Here is a 16,665-nt window from a genome sequence, read left to right on the forward strand (position 1 = left end):
CTTGTTGTTGAAGGATCCTAGATTTAAGGGAAGTTGGTTTTTCCTTAAATGTTATAAATAAACTATTGATTCAAACTTATGGAGTTAGTTCATAAGTGATTGTAATTCACATCAACATTCAAATATATAGTTTGTTATTTTTAGTTTGTAATATGGATGGTTCAATATCAATAAAAATGACATTGTCACTTCTCAACACTTTTTCTTGAACATTTGTTCTTTCACTCATCCAAGGGGGCCCACTTGGTGAGTGAACTCAGTTAGTAGAATTAGTTTCCATTTTGCTTAGACTAGTTAGTACTCTATTGTTCCTATAGCCACATGGTAAAAGCATTGTTGGTTGTTCCTACAACATAGGTAGACATACTAGTATCCTATTTGTATTTCTATTTCCATGCAGTAGATTAATTGTTCTATTCTGTATTCAAATTCAAAACTTCAATTTCATAGCTTAAGTAATGACAAATGGGTCAGTTTAGAGCATATACTTTGCAGATACCATATATATTAAATGAGTTCAATAGGTCATTTCATTACCACTTATGGATGTCTAATCCATGAGTTATGAGTGTAATACTCTAGTTTCCAAGCTAATAAATGTTAAGGTTGTGGCTTCATTCAGATTGATTCAATCATAAGAAAAATTGTTGTTGGTAAATCGTATATATATATATATATATATATGATCGTGGTTACTCAATAAGAAATTGGCCAAGCACTAACTTTAAAAAATATTCAAATTTTTATTTATACATTAAAAAAATTGCATCATCTAGCCAATCAAATAAGAAATAAATATTTGTCAATATTATAAACTTAAATTTTTATCAATTTCATAATATAAAAGATAAAGTTTATAAGAAATCAGAATAAAGTTTATAAGAAATCAGAATGGTTTTTAGATATGATTTCAAAAAGTGACACAAGTACTTAGCCTACCCGTAATAATAAAATAAAATGTGAAGTCATCCACATCCAAGCCCACTCGGCAAACACTCCAGCTACTTTTTGATGACATCTATTACTCTAGAATTACTTCCGTGCATTCGGATTGGTTTTACACCTTACTTAGCAGAGAAGGCTCACAGTGAAGGCAATCCAGGTCCTTACATCACGCTTCATATCTATTTCTTCTTATTTATTTTCTAATGGGTTTTCAAGTAATTTGTCACAGAAATGAGTTGCAGCTACGGTTTTTCTTTGCTTTGCATTTTATTCCAGGCCTATTGTGATATTTATTCGTTCAAATTTTAGAATTCTAAGTTGTAAGTGGAGGTCATGAGAGTTGAAAAGGAACGTATGGGAGTCCCATTTGAGTCATTTTAGGGGTTCTGTCTGGGAAATGGTTTTGGGAAAGCAGGTTTTGCATGAATGCCTCTTCGGTTACTTTTAAGGTGTCCCCCTCGCTTTCTTAAATGGACTAGCATGGTGATTTTAGTGTCATGTTCAAATCAATAATATATTTATGCGAGTAAATTTGTCTGAAACCTTATGTTGGTTTGGACCAGGATTCTTTAGTTTTGCTAGTGAAGATTGTAATTCAGTTGTTTTAACTAGATAGAGAACATGGGAACTTAAAAACCAGAGCCCCTTTTACATGGGAAAATTCTGTTTTCCCTTTGTATAAAATGTAGTTTATATTCGGTTTGGACTTCATAGTGTTTCTCGTCTGGACTTCAGTTGGGTTGTTCCAGATGAACTTCACAATACGCATTCTTTGGCTGAGTTAGAATTTGTCTCAGATTACAAATTTGAAGTATTGGGGCGTCAATTCGCCAATTTCTCACCCGAATCATCCCTCCTAAATCAATACACTTTGGATGCTGGCAGAACCCAACTGTGAAGGAACAATGCTGGGTGGCATGCGACTCCACCACGTCCCCCATGTAATGTCTACAAAAAGTACATAAGGTCTTTATACTTGAGGAAAAAACATGGGTTTTAGTATCTGGGGATATTTGTGATATGCGCGTCAAGGTGAATCCAGTATGTAGTCTAAATTGACCCTAGTTAGGAAGTTCTAAGTCTTGGTATGTTTTCTTGAACAGAGGTCTGTACTTTACATAAGAAAAAGTCGGAATCCTTTTTTTTCTCATATTTCTCTTAGATCTTTGCATAGATTAACAATATTGAGGGCTAGAGTGATGTCACAGTAATTCTCCTTGGAACTTGCATAATTTTAATTTTGGACTGGTGTCCTATTTTTATTGGTGCAGACCTTTGATGAGAAGTCACATAACCTATTGAAAATCAAATTGCTTCACATTCCATAGCTTGCCTCTGGGAGAATTGAACCTTAGTTTCTCATGGAACGCAAAGTTGCTTAGTGTCTAGACCGCAGACTTGTTATATTAGTGGCAATCTCAGTGCTCTATCCACTTTGAGATCGGATGTTCTTCTACATTGTGTTATTATAGATTGAACTTAATAGGGGGTGGAGTAATGTTGTCATTCACCCGCTTAGAATCAATGAATTTTCTTAGTATCAAGCCTTTATTAATTAGGATTATTGGAAACTTAAATGGTTCAATCACCATCGACTCTAGGGTCTACAAGCTTCAAGATTTTCCAAGGTGTTAAAATTTTCAAAACTATATAGTTATTGTTGTATAGGTTGAGGAATTAAAATTGTGTGTTCTAAAGTTTTTTCAGAATCAATACATTTTGAAATTTCGGAAAGTGTGCAAGTAGTAATAGCAGGAGTATCTTTAGAAACATTGTATTATGAAACTACCAAAATTGAAATTGCTATACATAAGAGTTTACTAGTAATTGCCCTGGCTTTAGTGTGTAGGAATTAGAAACCTTCATCATCAGGCATTTTTAGAAGCTACCGCAGCACTTATTGTTGGCACTTCCGAAATTCTAATTTTGATATTTTTAAAAATTCACTTAAGCTGTTGGACAATCCTGCAAATTCTTTTCAGGACTTTCTTCTCCAATATTTTAGTTCTTCCCACAGAAAACAGGAATAGAAAATGGAGGCAAAGGAGAAAGGAAAGAATGGGAGAAGAAATCAGATAGAGGATTGTCATGAAAAATAAGAATAAGGATGTGAAAATGGCATTTTTCTGCCCAAAATTTAACTATTTCACTCATGATAAGCTCAAGTGTTGGAGTTGTATTTCAAAACAGATTCCAAAGGGAAACTTAACGTTTTTCTTTCAAGTACTGAAGATGGCCTAACAACAGATATTTATTTTAGGGGTATATCATATTAGTTGTTGTATGTGTAAGATTACGTGGGAATTTAATCTCATGAGGTGCACGAAAAAAGTTACAACTGCAAACAGAAAACAAATGATGCAATATGCATGAACACAAGCTGTTCCATTACAGATAAAATCACTAATCAAATCACCAAAATCAACCATCAAATCAATGGATGAAGCACATATAAATAGGCCATGTGTATGTATTACTCAAGGAGATGACATGTCTAGTGGTAAGGATTTCAATTGTTAATCAATGGATTAGTTAACTCAATCTATTAGGAGAAAGAGTTCAAATTATAATGAGTGGATCAATTTGCTCGAGTAATTAAGACAAAAGTGGCCTTCAATCAAGAAAGGATTGATGACGTGGTGATGGCACTTGTGTAGTTTGAGTAAAACTGTTACACATGTCACCACTAGCTACATAGATGAGGAAACTACATCATTGACTCATTATTAATATTTTAAGTAAACTTATCAAATTGATGTAATATCATGCTTGGGATAGAGACTCATGCAAGTTGAAGTAATATTACAACATGCCACCAACACTGTGGGACTGCTTAAAATGGTAAAAGCAAGCTGAGAACCAAGTCTTCTATGCAAATCTGTAAAGGGTTAAACTCTATAATTCCTCTTAGAATTCTAGCTATAGTTGCTGCATGAATAATATTAAAAACAATAGGATGCGGAGTTACCCACTTTGTAGACATTAGAGCAAACTGCTGGTAAAGTATGGAGCTAGACCAATGTAATGACAAAGGAATCCCTTGCTCTGCCAATGTAATGGGAGCCTCCACCAACACCAACATAAAGAGAGGGGAATCCCCATCTCAATCAATGCATACTTATGATAGAGTGCATTTATGCTTTTGTGCTAATGAAATGAGGCTGAGAAGTGGGAGGGCATGTGTGCTCTTGTGTTCGACAAAAAGGAGGCCAAGGAGTGGGAGGACATTGATGCTCTCATGGCAACAAAAGGAAACTAAGAGGGAAGGGCTTTTAAGCTCTTCATCGTTGAGAGTGGAGGGAACAACTGGGCTTGTTGAACAGGGTGAATAGCTATTTGGTGGGGGGGGTGCGGGGCAGGCTTATCTCTAGACAAAATGCACTGAAGACAAAACAAAGTCAAACCTATTTTTTTCCAGATTCACGAAAACGTTGTGATTTTTTTCCAAAATTTTTGTTGTTTTCAACTACAAACTATGCAGATCATGAAGATCAAATGCTGAAATTTTTGGAAAAATCCACGATGTTTTTGATGTTTTGAAAATTGGTCAACTATACAGTTTGTAGGGAGGATAGCTGTGTCCATTTTGGGGGGTGGGGGGGGGGGGGGGGGGCGGTGGGTTACCCAGTTATTCACAAACACTTTCTTGTGTCTTTTACCGAACTAGTAAACTCACAAAACATCAAATGATAAACTTTTGTTCTATCTATAAGCACTTACAACACTCAAACTTATATTAGATATGAAAATGAGAACCACAAAATATCAACAAAATGAACACCAACATTTACATGGAAATCCAAACTGGGGAAAACCACATAGAAGCCAATTTTCATGAAATGAACACCAGTTAAGGTTATTTTCGCAGATGGCTCACTGTCAGTTTGCTTACTACAATTTGGTTCATTGTCGGTTGGGCTAACTACCCTTATACAATAGATGTATAACAACAGAGATGTTTTGTAGACAAAACATGAAATGATAAGATTGCATCTGAATATGCACGAAACAGTTCTACTATTCAGCATAGTTACCACATTCAACAATAGATTTGATTGCTGATCTTCTCACTGCATGCTACTATTGTATCCATTGCAGCTCTGTATGCAAAGCCTTTCTTGATCTCTCAACAATCTTCCACACTTGGCTTCAACTCACATATATCACTGCCAAGTACTCACAGTCTCGCTCTATATTGTTCCACACTCTTATGCCATAACCCAGATACAAAAGGTTTTCTTTATTTATATAAGTATTCGAACATAAATATGTTGGCCATACCAAAGAATATGTCAGATACAATTAAAAAAGATATTACAATTGTATTTAATGCACTACCATTGATCGTAAATCTAGGTCATAGTTAAGAGATCTTTTACAACACATTACAACAGGACCTAAATATAGGTCATACTTAAGATGTGTGCTATGCATTTTACAATCATCAAAACTGTTGGAACGCCACAATCAAGTCTAAGACTTGATCCAGAAACTATTTAAACCAACTGGTAGATGAAACTAGATTGAACCTGTCTAGAACATGATATAGCCATTATATCAAAACCATCTGATGAACTGCAAGATTTGTCTAGATATTAGGAGCACTTGGAAAAACACTGCAAGCACAGCAGTCAATAGGTATCGGTAGAAAATTCCATTCAACTGTAGTCACTAAAAGCATACAAGAATACGAGAAGATGTAATCCTTAAGTAGATTCAAGTACACCTGTCACTAAGCACCAAAACTGAACGTACTGAACCTGTTCTGTATATAACCTAAACCATTACTTTACCAACAACCAATAGGTATCCAATTGATATTGCCAACAACCAACCAATACTGCCAAAATGTTGGTATGAAGGTTTTGATATCAATGACAACAATAACAACATCTCAATATGTCTAACAATCCCCCCCTTTGGCATTGATGGCAAAACACCAAAAACCACAAGAACTCCAAACAACCAAAAGACCCCCCTTGAGTAGACGCTTTTTTATTTTCATATTTTAGCCTCAATTGCAAAGGGCCAAAATCAGAATATAGAAAATGAAAGAAATACTATAGTCTTTATGACAATTTTTTTTTATACCTTTCTTTCATGATTGCCAGCTTCTTCCACTCAGCAACAACCATCTCCATCCGGGTACATAGACCATCATGCTCCATCAACATGTCAAAAGATGAACTCTAGTTTGAAGATTGAAATCACTATTCATAATCCTCTGCTTCAGGAAAAATAACAGAGATATTCTCTAATCGAACCTCAACCATGTTGTTCACCAACCAAAATGTTTTCACCAGATCTTCTCTTTATTTCTGGAATAGTAGTAATTCAGGTTGTAGCTTACCAATCATCACTATTTGTTTTCCTTCCTTTTCCTTGAAACAGTTATACAGTCGTAAACGGAAACACTTTCATTTGAGACCTTTTAGTCCTCCTTAGTGTGGTTTGGTACATTAGGACCTTCCTTTGCATTTATTTACTTAAATCAAAGTCCTTTCTTCTTCCAAACTTACTCAAAACTCTATGTTGGCACCAGTTTCTATGCATATCTTTCCTTTTATTCACCCAATCACATAAGTCATGCTTTAAATGCATATTTGACCGTTTTCCCTGCATATATTGCCTTTTTTGTTCATTCCCACAATATTTTCAGAGCCCATTTTTGGGCCCCATCACCTCCAGGTCAGCGATAAGGTGGTCCCTTACTTAGGTGTTTTCTTGAAGAAATTTGAGACCCAATGCTAAATGTTGCTTTTTTTCGCTCTCCTGAGTCGGCCCTTCTCGGGGTTTGCTTTGAAATCGCTATAAAAGAAGGCCTTCTCTCCTCATTTGGCTATCCACAAGCATTCATATCACATTCACACGCAAGTTACTCATGCTCAAGCTCTCAAGGTGCATTCCAAGCTCTCAAGTTCATTCAAGGAGTTTCAAGTAAGCAAGACATTCTTCATTCAATCATTCAAGATCCTCAATAACCATCATGAATTCTTCCTTTTAGATCTAGCTTCCATGTGGAGCTTGGCCATCAAAGAGGAGATCTACACTCATACAAGCATTCATCATTGGGGCATATGCAAACATCTACATACTTGAGGTTTTGTCTTACATGATTTCCTTTTGTTTTTTTTGTGTCGAGTCACGGCTATTGCTCTAACATACTTGATCATAGATCAAACATAATTACATCAATACTGCAATGATAGTCTAAATTGTTATATTTGCTTCTACTACACGTTAGCATTCCTTTTCCTTAACCAAGGCTTGACTGAGGCAAGTACTTGTTACAAGCTAGAGTTGCCATTGCACCAAAAGATCGACTTGTCAATGCCCGATACAACCACTAGACTTATAGAACACAGGAGGCGGTTAAGCCATGTCACCAATCCCAAAGGGGAATGTTGGCGGCTAGTCCAACAATCCCCCCCCTTAGCGTTACCTGAGGAGATTCGAACCTGTGAGCAAGCTTTGATACCACTTGTTACAAGCTAGAGTTGCCGTTGCACCAAAAGATCGACCTGTCAATGCCCGATACAACCACTAGACTTATAGAACATAGGAGGCAGTTAAGCCATGTCACGAATCCCAAAGTGGAACGTTGGCGATTAGTCCAACAGTGCTTCCCCGCCAATCCATTTCCCTCCTTGCGCGCAAGTGCAGATTCAAAAGAGAGTTTTAGGTGTGGATCCAAGGGCTATTATAAAAACACTTTCCAATTCTGTATTTTATTCCAAGATCCAACATTCTGAGGCAAGGGACAAGGTCTTCCTTGACCCTGCAGTTACAACGATAGGAGAATTGCAGATTTGACAGTTTAAAGTACAAAATTGGAGATTTTGGCTTCAATTTTTGACCAGGTAAGGGATGAGGTTGTCCCTGTCCAACCCAGAAACAGTTTCCAACCCAGGTCAGATTTGGTGATTTTCGGGGGTTAAGAGCAGAAATCGCGTCAATACGAGCTTTTTGATCGGTGGTAAAACAATCATTTTGCCTTTTCTCCTCTTATCTCTACTTCTTACAGATCTGATTTACACATCTCACGCACATTTTCATAATTTGGGATCAAAACAAAGGAAAGCCCATCAAACTTGCAAGGTCAAGGTCCTGTGCTTTAGCCCTTTTCACTTTAGTGGTTTTAGCTGGATCTACTTTGTAGGTTTGATCTCTTCCTCTTGATCTCCCTGTTGTAAAGGAGGAATTTCAATTGCACCCACATTTTTATGTTTTACCTTTTCCCCTTTATAATAGTCATACATTCTTACCAACTCATTTAATTCTCTTTCAATGACTTCAATTCTTCCTGTACAATTGTCTACAATGACAGGCCACTGAAGACAACATGTGTACATATTTGTACTTTCCTTTATACAATCCTTGGTCTTATTGATTACTCTAGATAGTTTCTATTTTGCATCGATACAGTTTTTCTCAATAGACTCCTTGATCTTTCTGCAATTAACTCCATTATGCAAGAATCCGCTCTCAATATTTCTGACCATTTCAACTAGTAACATACCAAACACACTTGAAACAATGATCGTACATTAGGTGATCAATCACTGACTCCTCTATCTCTGTCCTGCGCAACGGAGAGCAACCAATCCATAAGTCACCAATCCTATCAAATTCATCATCATCTTGCATGGACTGGGTCACATTAGAATCCACAAAGTCAGATGCAAATGGAAAATTCACATTCTTTTCCTCTTTCTCTTCCTCTTCTTTTGCATCTTCATCTTCCACTAGGTCTTCTTCATCCTCTGCGATAGTGACAAGTTCTTTTCCTTTGATACTGGTTTTTCTCCTTTTAGGTTCCAAAGAGGAACAACTGACAATGACAACATCCAAATGCTTTTAACTAGAGGAGGAACCCTCATCACATGAAGCAAAAATATTGGAACAAGCACTCATCTACAATGAAATGAGATATGCTTTACATGCATATGTTCTGTTTTCCAGAAACCCTAGGTATCTGCATATTTGTTTAGTAACAGGGATGATGCTGGTCTTTCACTCTACATTCTTTCTACTTGGCAACGATATCGTGAAGTAAAATGCGATACACATGATTAATGGACCAAATCTAAATCCATAACCTTCCTCAACCATCATCTCCACATTCTCAAGAGAATTTATCAATAACATTTTACACAAATCAAATTGAACATTCTTTATAATCATTTTATGAGCAGTGTGAACAACTATCACTTAAAGTAGTACCATCATGATTCTAAAATTAAATTTTGTAAGAGATGCCGCAGGCAACATAGCTGTATTGGATCTTCAAGGGTATTTATCAAGAGTGTGCACTAATCATGATCAATTCCAGACTTCCTTGTCCTGATCGTCCTCTTTCCTGGCAATTCACCAACATGATACAGTCCCGTGATGACTTTAACTACTTCCTTTGTTACTTGATAAGGTTTGTACAAAACTAGGTTTGCATCCTGAAACTGACTCAACAAGAACAACATGAATTCCTCGTCATTGCACTCGGGGAATTCTCCCCAGTATTTAAAATTAAGAATTCTGTATTATCTGCAATTATTTCATTGACAAGCCTCTCTTCAATTGCCTGATTCTGCTAAGATCAAATTCCTCTAGCACAATCTTCTTTGACACAATTGCACTGGTACCATGAACCACCAGTTGAGACTCTATTAGTAATCTTTTTCAACCTTTCTCTCAAGCTCTGCTAAGAACTTCTAATTTCTTCTTGCAACATTCCCAAATGATTTCAAAAATTCCCCTTTATAACCTCAATCCAACATAGCTGCCCTTTTCCCATTGAACTTTGATTATTGCTAACATAATCAAAATGGATTGTGCACATCAATCAACATAGCTATCTGCAAGCATTATTTCATCATCTAACATATTGGAGACAAGCTAGTTACAACTGGTATCACTTCAGATCAGTGGAAGTGAATAATATAGCATATTAATACTACCTCTGGGCCAAAGTATTCGGCCCAGCTATCAGAAGAGCCAGTACTGGGATTCGGTACCACTGAACTCTACTCATTATCAGATTTCTTCCTCCATACTGTGTTATTCTTTTGAGACTCACTTGATAATGCAACATGATTACTATTTCTAGTATATACTAGAGCACCACCAGATCGACATGCATTAGCTAAATGACTAATCTGACCACATTTGAAACAATTAACATTCCTTTGACACTAATTGAACCCTAGATTTGGATTGATTAGCCTTGTGACCATAATTGTGACATACATAGCGATTCCCATGAAATATATTATTCATTGCATTTTTCTTAACCGGATTGGAAACTTGATCTCTATGCTCATTTGCTTTAGGGCCAAATTTAAGACAACTAAAGCATTGAACCTTCTGTGCCTCCTTCATCTTACATTAAACTGCTGACCAAAATCGTTGCAAATGTAACAACAACCATTAAAGATAAGTACTGTTGACCATTCCGCTGCCTTACCAGATGCCTTCTTCTAGATGTATTTGGATTTCTAACCTTGTTTGTTAACTCAACTTTTGCTTTATTTTCAGCTACCTTCTCTTTGCCTTTGTCCTTCAGATTTGAATATTCACTGGTAAACCTTAATCCTTCTTTATAGTTGTGACCTTTCTGCAGGGCCAGAAGTTGATCCCACGGCTGCATCTTCTCTTCTGCATTTCCCTATTGCTGTGGCTGCCATTTTCTCCATTCAGGTTCTAATCAGCTAGCAATTGACTTCTTGTTAATGAATAGCGTCAGTCAGTTCTCCTGAGACTGCAAACTTTATATATATATATATATGTATGTGAGTGTATGTTTTACATACTCTCACATATATATACATATTATAATCAGATACCGACCAAGCACATCTGAGATGAAATACAATGCATTTATGTATTGCTGATCGATCAATTTGAATATATAAAACAGTCACAATTAGTTAGTATTAACTAACTAATCAGATCTTGTATGAGATTGGATTACTTAGTTAATACTAACTAAATCAGTAAACAAATCGTGACTCTTGTATTAAAAGATCATGACCGATCTTGAGAAGCATCTATTGAAGACAATATATATGTGCATCATTTATTGTGGTATTGACATTGAACTCATGATGAATACCTACAGCAGATCAATAACCAATATCATCACTTATTCTCAACAAGTTGTTATCCAATTTATATTCGCATTTGCAGGTCACAATTCAGTGTGTTCTTACAGGTCGAGATTCAGAATTAGAGATTGACATTATCACAGATCGGATTTATCACTGCAGATCGAGACTAAGACTTGAAGTCTAGATTACCAGCAGATTGTGCTTCTACATACAGTGCGAATTACATCTATTGCAGACATTAAAGATTGATCAAAACTGATAAAAGAACATACAGTCTGATATAAGTTTAATTCATTTACATGGTATTAGAGCTATGATTATAATAAACTTAAAGTTAAACTTGAGAACTCAGACTGCAGACCTTTAACTTATCAAATTCATCTTTCAAAATGACAAGTGCAATAAGACTCGCGGATCACCTTGAGGGAGCTAATAACTTCACAGAATGGAAGTTACGAATCATGATGGTATTAGATGAAAACAAAGTAGACTCATTTGTTAAAAATAAAAGTATTGAGCCTGAGAATGAGCTAGAAAAATCACAATGGATTGAAAACAATGATAAAGCTATGAAATTAATAGCTATGCTCCACGGGGACGCGTCCCCTGCCTCTGTACCCTAGTACCCGTACCGGGTACGAAACGGGGACGCGGGTACGGATTTTGGCCGTACCCTGCGACGTCCCTTTTTTGAAGAATTCAGAAACGTCTCCGAAACGGCCAATTTTTTTGGGCAGGAAACTTGGGGACGGCTAGCAGTATCGGGGACAGTTTTGCCGTCCCCTATCCGTCCCCGAAACTGCTGGCCGTCCCCTTTTTTCCAGTCAATCTGGTAAAGGCAAACCATCCCCAAAAAAACATTTTTTCCTAATTTTTGTTGTTCGTGTGGCCCCTCGTCATCTTAAAGACATAATAACAATATGCAACCCATATTTGGTCCATTAAAACACTAACTCTTCTACTCATTTTTCGATTTAACATACTTGCTAAGAGGAAGGAAAAAAACATAAGAGCAGTAGCAGCAATGAGCAAAGATTGTGTTTAGTGAGGCAAGACTGCGTTCGGTATTTACTATTTACCAACTATTTTAGTTGGACTTCTCTTTATTTCATTCTGATTTCAGCATGATACTTGAAGCCTTTAGGCATTTTAATTTTTGCTATATATGTATGTGATATTGTTATAATGGAAGCACTTAGTATTTGCCATTTGATAATATTCCATGTATTTATCTTCTAAAATGTCTATGGTGAATGGTTTATCAATGTTATGATATACATATTTGAATTTTGTCTCTATATTAAAAAAAATCCCCTATGTTTTTAATCGCCATCCCCTGATGTCCCGTCCCCTAAATTTTGGCTTCGACCTGTACCCGTACCGGAAACACGTCCCCGTACCCTAAAACGTCCCCGTCCCGGAAACTCCGTGGAACATAGATTAATAGTGGATTCCATAAGGAATCACATTGTGCCTATTCTAGCAAAACAAACAACTGCATACCTCATGCTCAAATTCGAAAACACATTTGAGGTAAATAACACCAGAAAAAATTTTGCATAAAAAACGCAACTGAATCTCATTAGCATGAACAAAGGTGAATCCATAAATGCCTACTTTATGAGAATTATAGAATTAAGGGATCAATTGTCCAACGTTGGGTATAAAATAGACAGTAAGGAATTATCTCTAACGGCACTAAGTGGCATCCCAAGTTCATGGCAACTATTCAAACAAGGCATTATTGCAAGATCAAAACTCCCAAAACTAGATTGACTAAGATCTGACTGTCTACAAGAAGAAGCCAGGCTGTTACCAAAATGAATCAAACAAAAATCCTTAGAAGACATACAAGTTCTTAATACAAATACGAAGAAGAAATGAAAGAATAATAACTTCTAAAGAAAGAAGAGTTTTCATGGGAAAGGAAAATATAGAAAAAGATACTTCACAAGTCGAATGTTTTAGATGTGACCAATATGGGAACTATGCTATAAACTGTCCTGATTGAACAAAGAAACAAACATCTTACGCCCACGTTGGAAAAGTAAACTCTCAAGAAGAATCTGAGAAGTTTTTATTTTATTCAGCACTATCAAATCAAGTATTAAACAAATCAAGCACCTGAGTAATTGATAGCGGATCATCCAGACATATGATAGGATTCGGAGAAAATATGGAACTATGGTAGAAGAAATTGATGGAGAAGTGACCATCGGAGATGATTCTACACATCTTGTAAAAGGTGTAGGGACCTGTACCATCAAACTAGAATCAGGCGGAAGTTCAACTAAAGGATGTACTATACATACCTGAAATCAAAAGAAACTTAATATCTATATTGGCTCTTGAAGGTAATGGATACAAAATCACATTCATGAATGGGAGAGTTTTGGCATGGCATAAATCCACCACATTTAAGAAAGCCAAACCTATAGGAATAAGACAAGGTTATCTATATAAACCGTGTACCAAACCTAAACAAGCTCTCATTCTTGAATCTCCCAACATAAATGAAATTTGGCACAAAAGGTTAGGGCACATACACTTTCGAGCCTTAAATGCAATGGATAAATTGGTGACCGGACTACCCAAACTAAACTCCTCACATTGTGGAACATGCAAAGGATGTACTCTAGGGAAAAACACCAAAGGATCATTCCACACCAGTTCAAGCAAAACCAAAAATATATTGGAACTAATCTACTCTGACCTATGTGGACCTATGTCAACACCCTCCAAGGGAGGAGCCCTATACTATGTAATCTTCATAGATGATTTCTTAAGGAAAACATGGATATATTTCCTAAAATGTAAAGAATTTGAAGAAATCCTAAATAGATTCAAAGAGTTCAAAGCTCTAACTGAAAATTTCTCTGGAAAGAAACTTAAGACCTTGAGAACTAACAATGGGATAGAATATGCTTCAAAATTGTTCGAAGAATATTGTGTTAGTTTAGAGATTAAGAGGGAGTTCACTGTACCCTACAATCCTCAACAAAACGGGGTAGCTGAAAGAAAAAAATAGAACTATTGTGGAGACAGCAAAATCCATGATGTTTGATCAAAATCTAGATTCCTCCTTTTGGGCAGAAGCATCTAGAGCAGCTGTTTATATTCAAAATAGATGTCCACATTCTCATCTTGATAACAAAACACCCGAAGAGACATTTACCGGACATAAACCTGACATAGCCATCTAAGGATCTTTGGCTGCCCAGTGTACATTCATGTACCCAAAGAGAAGAGAACAAAACTAGAACCCTCTGGAATAAAATGAATCTTCGTGGGATATAGTAAAACTTTAAAGGCATATGGAATATTCATTCCTGGACAAAGGCAAATAGAACTTAGTCGAGATGTAATATTTGAGGAAGATATTGCCTTTAAAAGGGCAAATAATTATGATGAGTAAGAAAATCAAAATCCAATCATAAACAAGGATATATGTTCTACTCCTAAAATTCTGTCAAAACATCCTGAAGACACCTCAAATGAAAATCCACCTGAATCTGAGATTCAGAAGGAGTGTCATGATGAAAATCAAAATTCCAACAAAAGAAAACAACCACTTTGGGCTAGGAAAATTGTGAAGGAAGCTGAAAACTTTGCAGCACCTAATGGCACATTTAGAGAAAGCAAAAGACCCCACAAACTGACATATAATGCATTAATGAGTGAAATTCTTGTCTTTGAACCAGCCAATGTTGATGAAGCCCTCAAACAACAAGCTTGGAAAGATGCTATGACAGAAGAATACCACTCCATTTTAAAGAATGATGTTTGGGATATAGTTCCTAGACGAAAGGGAAAATTAGTTGTTTCTTCCAAATGGTTGTTCAAAATTAAACATGTTGCAGATGGTAGCATAGAAAAACACAAAGCACGTTTTGTGGCTGGAGGATTCTCTCAGAAGGAAGGCATTGACTACAAGAAAACTTTTGCACCTGTAGCTCGATATACCTCTATTCGAGCTGTGTTAGCCATTGCAGTAGCCAAAGGTTGGAAGGTTCACCAAATGGATGTTAAGACTGCATTTCTAAATGGAACAATAGAAGAAGAAGTCTATCTGGAACAACTTGAAGGATTGATAGTTCATAATATAGAATCTCTTGTATGCAAATTAAAGAAGGCTCTATATGGACTTAAACAGGCTCCTCGAGCTTGGTATGAAAGAATTGACAAATACCTCATGAGATTAAAATTCTCTAAGAATGTTGCTGAGCCAAATCTCTATTTTAAATGTATTAATGGTGATATGCTAATTTTAGTTCTTTATGTTGATGACTTTTTACTCACAGGAGAAGATCATCTTATTTCTCAATGCAAAAGAGATTTAACTTTAGAATTTGAAATGAAAGATTTGGGTTTTCTACACTATTTTCTAGGATTGGAGGTATGGCAGAAACCTGATGGTATCTTTCTAAATTAGGGAAAATACATTGTTGATATACTTAAGAGATTTGGAATGTTAAACTGTAGACCTATGTCCACTCCCATGGAGACAAACTTGCACACATTAAAAGAATCTACATCAAAATCCAGATTTGCATATTCTACACTTTATAGATAGATTATTGGGTCACTCAGGTATTTGGTTAACAGTAGACCTGATATATGCTATGCAGTGAATGCCTTAAGTCAGTTCATGTGTGAGCCTCATGAAATTCATCTTGTTGCTGCTAAACACATTTTGAGATACCTACAGGGTACTGTTGGATATGGCCTTAAATACAAGAAGATTGATCTTGATCTACATGGATTCACAAATTCAGATTGGGCTGGCAATGTAGTAGATCGGAAGAGCACATTTGGGTATTGTTTTAGTTTAGGATCTGCTATAATCTCTTGGACAAGGAGAAAACAATCCTCCGTTGCACAAAGCTCTACTGAAGCAGAATATATTGCAGTAGCTATGGGAGCTAGAGAAGCTATACGTCTTAGGAAGTTGATTGTGCAACTATTTGGAAGACCTCTAAAGCCTACTACCATTCTATGTGATAATCAAAGCTGTATCAAGCTGTCATAAAATCTATTGAAATTCCTTTCACTATGTTAGAGATATGGCAGAGAGGGAAGCAATTCACTTAGAGTATATTAATAGTAGTGATCAAACTGCAGACATTCTCACCAAGCCTCTTTCCAGAGTTAAAGTGGAGCACTTCAGAAAGAAACTTGGTATGATTGAAATGTAATCGAGAAATAGTCTCTAAATTTATTTCATTTGTAAAATTATATATTAAAGATGTTTAATGTGTAAACTCTTTTTGTCATATGTGTGACTTTAGACTTATGGGCCCTCTCCCTGTGTACATTACATTAAGGTGACGGTCTTTTTGATGATGTACACTTGTATTAAACATTGTGAAGTGACAACTTCATAATGTTTCCTACCATGATGGATATCATGTGACATGATATCTTTATGTAGTCATGATAGTAGTATCTCTAGAACTTTTTGATGGATATCATGAAATGTGATACCTTTACACATCATCATGTTCTTTATGAGATAATCATGGTGAGATGCCATTATGAGTTATGGTAAATATCATGTGACGTGAAGTCAGTGCATATAGCATAACTAGGGTATATGAATGTCATGAGATGTGATATT

General features: G+C 36.2%; 1 protein-coding gene across 2 annotated transcripts in view; it reads left to right on the plus strand.

Annotated features, from left to right (window-relative positions):
* Nucleotides 1-962: 962 nt before the first annotated feature.
* The window catches only part of LOC149533801 (peptidyl-tRNA hydrolase, mitochondrial-like), a 108,844-nt gene continuing 93,141 nt past the window's right edge, over nucleotides 963-16,665 (plus strand). For both annotated transcript variants that reach the window (XM_089803385.1, XM_089803384.1), the window contains exon 1: nucleotides 963-1,102. The gene's annotated coding sequence lies outside the window, so the exon portion shown is untranslated. The remainder of the gene's footprint in view (nucleotides 1,103-16,665) is intronic.

The sequence above is a fragment of the Cupressus sempervirens genome, chromosome 10 (genome assembly GCF_028749045.1).
Source record: "Cupressus sempervirens isolate cs-2001-9-10 chromosome 10, ASM2874904v1, whole genome shotgun sequence".
NCBI lineage: Eukaryota > Viridiplantae > Streptophyta > Pinopsida > Cupressales > Cupressaceae > Cupressus > Cupressus sempervirens.